Below are 11196 nucleotides of genomic sequence, written 5' to 3' on the forward strand. Positions count from 1 at the left end.
TTAAACAAAAATAAAATTATTTTTCTCAGCACGTCAATAACGGAAGCCTCCATTAATTATTTCTCCGAAATTGCTTCGTTACATATTTGTATCTTGTTCATAAGTGTGTGTCTGTTCAAAGAAATTATACGTTGCATATGTGGTGTACTTAGAACTGTATACTTTATTTGTTCATTGCATTTGATTCTGTGAAACCCTTTTCGTTCATTTGACTTGTTGACTTCAGTTTAAAACCGTTCTTTATGAGGTGTATACCGCATTTGTGTTAAAACATGTCAATCAAAATAAAACGAGTGATTCTTCATTAAAAGATAAAATGAAAATTAGTACGCGGCTGAAAAAAGGTGAATGGAGTTAGTCATTAGCTATAGAATTCGATGTTGGTAAATCAACGATTTTCAAAGTTGTTTAGATCTTCCTTTCCTTATCTGATATTTTGATTATCCGAACCATCTCTGATAACATTAGTTCGGATAATCTTTTGTAATCACCAACAATAATCAATCATCGATGTTTATATAGAGTGTCCAATATAGGTTACATAAATGATTGTGGATATTGTTTTTGTTTTTATTTGATAAGTTGTCGACTAACCAACTAATTTTTTCTACATTTAAACTTACGTACCTTACCTTACGTAAATAACAGGATCTTCGATAGTATGCAGTTCAATTAGAAATGTTTGACTGTGTTTTAATATCTTAAATATTTTCAATAAATAAAACTGTCCTATCTATTCTATACTTTTTATTTTCGAAGTCACACTACACTGATTCTCTGCATGGTCGATTATAAAAATATGTAAAGCAGTTACCGCGAAAGATCTCTTCAAAGTTATATTAAAAACAAATCAATTATATTTTGGTTTTTGAGAGCATGTATAGTCTATAGATAAAATTTTTATTTCTCAGAGATTGATTCAAGTAAAGTTGAAATTTAAGTCCCTTTTCGACGAATTTTATTAAATGAGTTTAATTACTGCAATAGAGGTTAACTATATTATAAGATTTCTGGGAAATATTTCTAACACAAATTTTCATATTATTTTTTAAAGCTCACAAAGTCATAATGTCTGGTGAAAACCACGAATTACATAAAATATCGAATGCAGGTTAGCAAAATAAGACTTTAACCACATTGCAGATGCTTGTTGATCTGATAACAATGATATCCTTGACTTTTTATTGAAGCCGAATTTTTTATTTATATTCCTCTGTCTTTTTTGAAATATGCAAAGTAGTCGGCATGGTTTAATTTTATTTTGCCATAGGGGATTCCACAGAGATATGTTTATTTTTAATTAATTTCACCTTCATACAAAGATAATCATTATTTAAATTAAAAATATTATTTCCTTTGCATAAATTTGAAACCAAAAATGTGAAACTATAACTAAAAAAGTTTTAAAAAGGACATTTTACTTTATCAATAAAATTTGAAAAAGTATACAAATACAATTTTTGCAGAAAACAATATGTACGAGGATATATTGAAAAATTCTTAGCCTACTATTGAACCAAACAAAATTTCAATGTCAAAATATTTTACTACTCAACATATTCTCCTCTTAATTGGATACATTTATTACAGCGAACCTGCAACGTCTCTAGACCTTTCAAAAAAAAATGTTTCTTCTTGCTCTGCAAACCAGACAGAACATTTGAGATATGAATAATTTTTATTTGTATTGAACTACTTACGTTTAATCATTCGAAATTAAATGAATAATTAATTAATTAGTAAATTACTTACGTGCTTGCAGACTTTTGTTTAGAGGCAAATTTTTACAACACCGTTCATTTTTTCTCCATAAAAGGTTATTAGTTTTTTAACTAAAAATAATCAGGCAATTTTAAACAAAAATGAACAAAGAATTTGCTCTAGTGGCGTAAAAAATAGGGGGATAAAAGTGACAACTAACCCTGACAGCGCGCTACTGGTTCAATTTTTCCAAAGTTTGTTTATGTCAAAATATCACTTTATTAAGGTCACCAAATTTGAAAAAAAAAATTTAAAGGCGTACTTGATTTATGGCAAATTTTGGATTTTTATTTAAAATTTTAACACTTTATATCTTAGCAACTAGTCCCCTGAAGGGTTCGTATTCCTATATCAAAATGAATCATTTATTGAGATCACTCTATGGTAGAGCGTTATCGGTCGAATATAGAAGCACCCTGTATATGTTCTGAGTGACTGATTCATCATATCACACAGCCGTTCTCGTAACTCTGCAGCTACAATCAGGAAATTTCGAGAGTAACTTCTGTCTACAACATGAACTCCTAGTAAGGAAGGATTCTCAGATTTTCCACTCATAGGGAGATTAAACAAGGGATGTAAATTTGTACAAAGGTGCGTCAGTTTTGAAGTGAAATCTTTCAATTTTGCTTAAGATAAAAAGTGATAACAAGGTATTTCAATCGTCAAAGGCGTGCACAGAAGGATGAAAGTTTGTTTTTCTAAGTTAGGATTTTTCAATTTTGTGTTTAGGCTTGAAATTGAAATATAATGAACACGTGTATCCAGATTTTGATAATTTCACCGCGTAAGGGATGAAGAGTAACTTAAATTACAATACAATTTATAGTTTCACCATTTTTTCAGTATTTTCTTCCTCCAATTAATTCAGCAACCACGAATACCAGGAAGAAATATGAAATTTGCACAAATGTAAATTTTGGCTGTGCAAAATAAGTGAAAAAAAATTCGTTATAACGGTAGTAGTGATTTCAAACTCAAATTTAATAATATCTTATATAATGATCTGATAATGATAAAAAACCACCCCTTTAAGGGAATACACTGCAGCAGAAATATTTTTTTATAAACTTACTTTTTTATACTTTTCATAAAGACACACAAGATTTATTTATCTTTCACACGATGGTATCATAAACAAAACAAAAAACATATTTTGTAAATATTTTTCTAGTCTTAGTAAAAATTGCTACTTTTGAATCAAAGACCCAATTATTTACAAACAGGTTGATTAGTATCGTCCTTCACAATAAAAATCACCAATAACAACAATTATACTTATTCAGAATAAGTAATATGATTAGGGGCTTTCATTAAAATTACTAACGCGATGACTAAAACGTAGTATAATTTACTGACTTCCGTACTTCCGACATTGTCGTTAATATTCACAGTTTGCAATTACTTAGTATATAAAAATATTAGGTATACATTGGAATTCACCTTCGATGTATCTACATTTAGTTTTTCGTAATTATAAATTAAATAAATAATTGCATTCATCTATTAACAATGTTTTTTTCAAGTGAATTGCCACACTACATTTTTTGCCAAGTAAGAATTTCGCCATTGATCTGAATAAATACTAATTTGACGATGTAAAGTCTGGACTAAATGCTGGACAGTAGTTCAATGCCACTATATTCTCCGATTTTATTCTGCGTGAATTTCGCAGTATGAGGTTTGTAGGTTGTTGTTGAGTTGAGAAAACTGATTATTATTCCAATAAAATCTCATACAATCGCAACCACGATCCACTATATACCTTGACCATCTGGAATGACTTCTTAGTATACTAAACCTTCATAATTCCACTAAAAACACAACAAGATTAACCACCAATTTTCCATGTTTAGGTTGTTTAGAAATCCAGTTTTCATCGCAAATAACAATGCGTCTAATAAGACGGTCATCTTTTGGCAAGGCAAGGAGCTGTTACACTATTAAACTATTAAACCAACGTTGTGCCGTTCGTTCATTATTTGTGTTTTGCCCTTCAATTTCACATATTTTCAGTGCTGCTACGGCTTCAAGTTTCATATTTATCGTAGTCCATACTATTCATAATAAAAACTCACTGCTTCCTTAACAAACAAAGAGAGAATAATTAGAAAAAAAGTAAAGCAATTAGAATTAGAAACTAATCTTAACAAGTTACTAAATTAGGCGTTGGAGTTTTCACATATGAAATTCATTATGAGACACTATGTATAAGATAAATATTATTCTAGACACGAAATTAAATACTTATATGAAACTAACGTTTAAATGAACATTTTCGGGGTAGATTTGAAGCATTGTAGTGATAATCCATAGTTGCTTCTTATATTGGATGTAATGCGCCAAATAAAATGCGATTACGAATAATTGAAATTCTATACTTCCTCTGAAACAAGAGTTGATGGCAAAAAAGCCTCTAAATTAAAATTAGAGCCAGTTATCCTAAAAAAGTCTAGCTTTTGTCATTTTTCATTTTAATTGTGTTTTCTGCTCCTTCAAGTAAGAGTAGAACTACTTTATTCGAATCTATTAGTTCTAGATTCGATTCAGATTCAGCATGTTTTTAAAAAACACTCCTTTCCTTATCTATACTTTTCTTCCAAACTAGGTCTATCGCCTATTCCTTCTTCGGTAATTTTCCTCATCCTAGCTCTAGATTGTCCCTCCATTTATTTCGTGGTCGACCTCTATTGCTTATTCCAATTGGAGATTTAACCCTGACGATATTAACCAGTCGTTGGTTGGTTCCATTGTTTCTTACGCTGTGACACCAATTCATTAATGTTATCTACGCCGAATGTTTTCCTTTGTTTCTTGGTCTAGTAGTGTTGATCCGCCTGAGAAATTTCATGTCTGTGGTCTCCAAAAGTTGATTCGTTTTTTATGTTTCTGGCCTTATTTCTAATGTATAGGTCATTATAGATCTGATTACTTGTCCTCTCACCTCGTCTTCTACGTCTCCATAACTGGTTAAATTTATTCCGTCAAAATAGTCATATTATACTAGTTTTCTGTGAGATTGAAGGTATTTATTAATCTTCGAACACAGGATATTGATTTCTTTGAAACTCATTCCGTTACTGTTACCCAGCCGTACCTTTTTTATGATTTCATCCATTATTATATAAAATGGGGCTAAGCCAGTCTCCTTAACTAATACCGCTATTGACTGGTATGGGTTTTGTTTGTTTACCATTAATGCAAGCCTGAATTTTATTTTTTGAGATGGTCTAAATAATATAGATGGGTATGTTTCTATTGGATAATAAGAGAATCACATCTTCCAAAAGCATTTCTGAGGTGAATAAAGCATAGAAATGTTGGTTTGTTATATTCTATGGATTTCTCAACCAGTTATAGGATAAATACTATCTTTACGCAGAATCTTCCTGTTCTGAATCCTTGCTGCTCGTGTTCTATTATTCAGATCGAGTTAATTTTTGTTGGATGATAATTTTTGTAATAAGTATCATTGTTGTATCCAGCAGATTGATCTCCCTGTAGTTAACCGGCCCTAATTTATCTCCATTTTCAAACATGAGTATAATTGTACTGGTCTGCTGTCTGTCTGGTATTTTACAATGTAAAAGTATTTTGCGGATAAGATTTTTAGATTCTTGCATGAGATATTGGCCACCACTTTATAGCTCATTATGGAGTCCATTTTGTCGGGGTCTTTAGGGCTTGGTTGACATCTTGAATGGTGGCATCCACGTTATTCCTTATGTGCGGTGTGTTGGTTTTCTTAGTATCACCTTCTCCCTCAAATTTGTTTTTGTACGATGTAAAAGTCTCCCTCCAATTTATTTTAACATTAAAACATTAATTAAATGTTTAAATTGTAAAAAACCAGATCTTGAATAGAATATTAAATAATAAATAAGATAAGAGCTGTTATTCTCGTTTATAACGTAACAAGAATTGACGAAATTTTGTTCTTGGAAAGACCCTTGATGATTTTACGTACAATTACGTAGGTATTACATGTTTGATATGATATTCTGAGAGAATCTGATCGATTAATAATTTTCTAAAAAATAGTTTCTCCAATTATTTTTCTTCTGGGATGTAGTAAATATTTCGTTGAAATTTTATGAAAAAAACGTTACGTCAAATATAATCTAATTATTCCAAGAATATACGAAAATTCAGTTTTCACTTTTTTTCAATGAATTGAGTATTTAATACGTGGAAATTCCATTGAAAGGCCGTCGCATGTAATCAATATTCTAAAAATTGATTTTTTTCGTGTTCTATTTTGTACAATAATGGGAGTTTTTCTAATTTCATCAATGAAGTAATTGTGGATGTCTAAAGTCTAGTTTTCGATATCATGATTAATAATAGCTAACATAAATGAATTGCGTTTAACATCAAATCTAAACAGCTGAACGCAATTACTAAATTTTAAGCGACTAATCGATTGGAATGTTCTTCGAAACACCGTCTTATTTCATACTTTTTCTAATTTATTACATGTCACAAGCAACTTCATGTGACAGACTATTTATTTTTTATAAGCAGTTGAGCAAGAAATGTAATAATGTTTTTATCAATCATAATTTAGCAAGAGCAGCAAATCGCATATAATTTCATTTAAGCATAACTTTAAGTCTCCTTTTTCATTTAATTATTTATCTTTCCATTTGAGAAAAAGAAGAGACTTAGATCTTATATATAATATAATAAAATGTTATCATAAAAAGTGAAAAACTAACTAGTTATATATATATATATATATATATATATATATATATATATATATATATACGAAACAATGTAAAAAGATCGCCTGCTATGATAAAAACATAAATAAAAACAAGCATTAAACGAATCCCGCGGTATATCAAACGTGCCGCGTCTTAGTCGAATTTTAGAATTCCATTATAACCGGACAAGGTCGGCGTCATCTAATATGTAAAATAAACTCAAAGCGGTGATTATTTAAGAAATAAGCAAAAAATATTCGTATAAAAATTATTTGACCGTTTTTGAATTTAAGACACTTTCTGTTCTAATTACAGAATTACTTACGTTTTTATTCTTTATAGATTGGATCCCCACTTATAAGTCTTGATTTTCTTGTTTCAATTGAGGGCAACTTTTGAAAATATCTCCCATAATATATTGCTTTACTGTGTTGTATCCACTTACCTGTTCTACTAGCTGAAATAATAAATATTTTTTATCTTATATAGGGTTAGATTCTTCGGATATTTTACACCCTATGAGCATTTATGGCTTCAATGTGTGAAAGTTGGCAATCAATTCATTGCCAATCCTACTATTTTTTCTGTAGTGTCTGCAGCACCCACACTTACGTATCGTTGTAGTGAAATGTTTTATAGTTAACAGATTGTATTGTCCGTTGTAAAAGCAAACATCTGGGAAGGTTTCAGTATAAATAATTTGGGTTGCACTTGATTTATATAGCTTATGTTTTGTTTTCCACACAAGGTAAATCCAGGGCATCTTCCCTAAATGACCTAATAATAATAATGTTCGTAATTTCTTCATCATCATCGTCGAGTTCGTCAAATATAAAGAACAAATCTTCAATCATTCTACTAAAACTCATTAGAATATTGTAAAAATGTGAACAATTTGATAAAGTTAGGTTCCAACAAGGCAGTTACCGTTGTACGAACGATAAAATATCATTAAAACCCTTCCAAGAGCGGTTAAAATTAGCAGGTTGGAATAAATCTATAGAGTACTATACCATTTCCGCAAAAAATTTTTAATGGGAAAGGAAAATTCCATTTGACAAAGTCATTGACTGCAAAGCTTTATAAATATATTATGTAGCGGAGTGTGTGTACCTCCCTCGGGAAGACTTGAGTTAATTGAGCTATTATACTTTCAGGTTTAGCAAGTATGGTCAATAAAAATAATTACTTACCATGGAATTAGGAACTACTTCCACGCTATTTACCACATCATAATTTATATCATCACCTATTAAATCGCTATCAGAAAATAATTTTATAATAAATAGAACATTACATGAATTACAGAATTCGAAAGGAATGCGCATGTTTATATAATATAAACAAACTTCTTAAAAGCTAAATACACCTTTCAGTCTAATATTCTCTTTCCGAACTACATTTTAACATCTGAAATTACATGTTCTGTTTTTATTTCAAACACAAAACAGCCGCTATTTTCATGGGGGCATTTAACTTAGTAAGTAATGATAAAGTTTTTTATAAAGTTCATATCTAATGCTCTACCCTAGTTAAATAGATTAAATGACATATTTTTGTTATTCACTTATTTTAAAGTGTTGGTTGAAATTGAAAATTGAAGTGAGGATATCACATAACGCCAAAGCCTTTGCAACACTATAGTTTGTACGCGCGGATGGTAACATTAACTGAGTCTATTTGTAGAAATGATACAAAGTTTCTATTTCAAGAAGATTCAACTTAAAGCTCACAATGGAACTCTACAGGTCTCAATAGCCCGTGAATCAGTAACTCATTTGTGACCGTTTGAGCTTCTAATTACTTAGCAAGTACGAATTTATTTAATTTCTAAAGCTAACTAATTGCGTTTGGCAAAGATATATTTTTTGGTTGTGTGTCTGAAGAACTGCTTCTTCGTATAACATACAAAAATTTTCCCAGCTATTGACTTTTCTTGAAAATTATAAAGTTATAATTATCAAATGTATGGAACGCCCTATAAATTATCACATATTTACTTTCCTTATTTGTAATATTTCTCATAGGTCACCGCAACTTTAGGGATTACTGTTTTCATCGGAAGAATGTATTATAAAAATTGTCTGGCGCTTCAACGGTTATGCGAAGACTATCTGACATTTTCTATATTTCATTTAATCACCAGTTTGTGTCTTATATCTGGAATTATTTGGGTAAGATTTATAATTTGAGTACATACTTATTCTTATTGAAAACACAAAGTTTCAATTTGCGACAAAAATTTTGTTTGCCATTGATTTTAAACAGTAAAATACGAATATATCGGTCTTAATTACATCACTACAATTTGACATTATTCACATTTGAATTGCGCCAACGAAATTTCGATGAAAGATATACCCGGTCTCGGCACAAAACTTGTCGTATGAAAAAAGTATTCATGGCTAAACGAAATAATTTGCACCACATTCGATACACTTCCCTATACGTAAGAAAGTTTCCCAAAACCTATACTTCCATTTCTCCCAATCAATGGAATCAAACAATTTTCCACAAACGTTTCCCACAGTGCGATTAATTAACAGAGTTATAATTGCATGGAATTTGCGTTATTAAAATCAACCAATGCTATGCTTCAATTAGAGTTATAATGAAATTTGTCGAATACTGGGTATATATTTTAACAAATTATTAATTGTAATAAATTTTATCGGTCATTTGAATTGTCTTGAACTTGTCTTGTTGGACTCTTATATACTGTAATGAAAATTGTAAATTATAATAAAATTATCATTATGGCGCTATTAGATTCATTTTTGGCCAATTTCGAACATGACTCAAATTATTTTGCATATTTTCTGGATAAAATAATCACTGAAATCTAAGAAACTTATACAATTAGACGTTTAATTAATAATAGAATAATATTAATAAAAAGATAAAACAGAAAAATTGGAAATGAAAATAAGTAATTGGAAGAATTTAGAAGCATTTTTGGCAAAAATAAATGCAGTTTTCTTTTCCCGTCACAGATGTGACCAACCGCTATACACTTTGCATTGATACCATAATTGATTGCTGTTATATGAATAATTCACAAATTTTACAATTATCATGTTCTTATGTTTTGATTTTCATCCTTAATTAATGTTACCTCCTTAATTATTTGCGAAAAAGTTGTGTTGTCCGAATTTGATGTTAAATGATTTTTTTCTAATCATTTTCTTCACATTTTTTTTTCTGCTTTTCATGGTTGCTCTTTATAATGAACTCCTTCTAGGAGTTCCGACTGATAATTCTTTGTGACCACTTATAAAACCTTCCATTCAATCATTACTAGCACTTTGAGAGTCCTCCCATTTATTTGGACGATAGATAGCCTGATAGAATCTGTTTTGGCCATTTTTTTGCATATCAAATGCCACTTCTTTGATTTGCTCTCTTGTGAGTTCATAGCACAATTTAAATGTAGATTCTAAATAATCTACGAGTATATCCTCCTATTTATTAGTAATAGTGGTTTTTTACCTATATTATGCTTGTTTGTATGATGACCCGTCAGAAGACCCTAAACTATTTAGCTAAGTAAACTCTTTACTTTATACGTTAACAAGGGCAGTTTTACCAACAGACTGCCCATTCTCGACCAAATCATAACAGCTTCTACTACTATTAAAGCTCAAATTTTTTGAAATTATTAAGTCTTTCAACACTAGAAAAAATCAGCTTTGAAAGCTGGATTTTTCCTTACATTACACTCTGGCTCTTTCAAAACATAACTCCACAAGAAACAACCTAAAAAATTAATATAAAATTAAAGATATTAAGGCAAAAATACAACATTATTATTCAACTTATTCAATAAAATTTTAGTATAGTTATATAAATATATAGATTTACGTGTATAAATATTAGAAAACAAAAACAAGGAACTAAAAAACTTACTTTTTCTAGTTTGAACTATAGTCTTGAAGTTTCAATACTTTCGTTTAATGAGCTGGACCGCCATCATGTATAAACAAGAGTTTGGCATGATATTAGATTAATTTTCAATAATCTTTCAGAATAATCTTCATTCATAAAACTGATTTTTGAATAATAACGATGAAAATGTTTATTAAAATGTACTCAACATTATTATTTTATGAAAATATAGCCCTTGTACATTTTTTGAATTATCTAAAAATATCTAGAGTTTGTATCTACTAGGACCATTATTATCATTCAATTATGGTCGCAATGAACGACAACGAATAGGAACAATTTTATATTGATGTGACGTCAAATATTTGTTTTTTTTTACATATTTTTGATAATGTGATGTAGATTTAATGCGCAATTATTATTGGTTTCTTTTATTAGAGGAATTAATAAATATATTTTTTATTTTAGGAAGAACCTTTAGTTGTTCTGTTATATGAAGTGATTCATCTGTCAACAGTTGTAGCTTTCCTCACCCATACATTTATCTTTATACCTTTTGGAAAGATTTTCTGCGCAATATGTGTTTCATCATGTAAGTCTATAATATACCACATCATTTTTGTATGGGTTGAAACACAGGAATTGTTTTTTTTTCTCGAGTTGAACTTAAGCAAAATAGGCCATCAATAAGATACGTTTTAAAATAGTAATGATTTTCATTACCAATAGATTTGTAGAACTACAGGTCTAGCAATGTCCTTACCTAGCAAAAGAAATGCTGGTGATAGGTTACTAGACCAGGTCTCTAAGGTGGGTGGTTGTAAAAGTTCTTGAGTCAAAC

General features: G+C 29.9%; 1 long non-coding RNA gene across 3 annotated transcripts in view; it reads left to right on the top strand.

The window, feature by feature from the left end:
• The window catches only part of LOC130891553 (uncharacterized), a 51278-nt gene that overhangs the window by 35523 nt on the left and 4559 nt on the right, over positions 1–11196 (top strand). Inside the window, exons 1-3 of one of the 3 annotated variants that reach the window (XR_009058917.1) lie at positions 7874–7950; positions 8498–8644; positions 10824–10947. This is a non-coding gene — a long non-coding RNA (uncharacterized LOC130891553). Of the gene's footprint in view, positions 1–7873; positions 7951–8219; positions 8282–8497; positions 8645–10823; positions 10948–11196 lie in introns of those variants that run through there. The other 2 variants (XR_009058913.1, XR_009058920.1) reach the window with 2 other exon arrangements.

Source organism: Diorhabda carinulata, chromosome 1, assembly GCF_026250575.1.
Source record: "Diorhabda carinulata isolate Delta chromosome 1, icDioCari1.1, whole genome shotgun sequence".
In the NCBI taxonomy this organism is placed as follows: Eukaryota; Metazoa; Arthropoda; class Insecta; order Coleoptera; family Chrysomelidae; genus Diorhabda; species Diorhabda carinulata.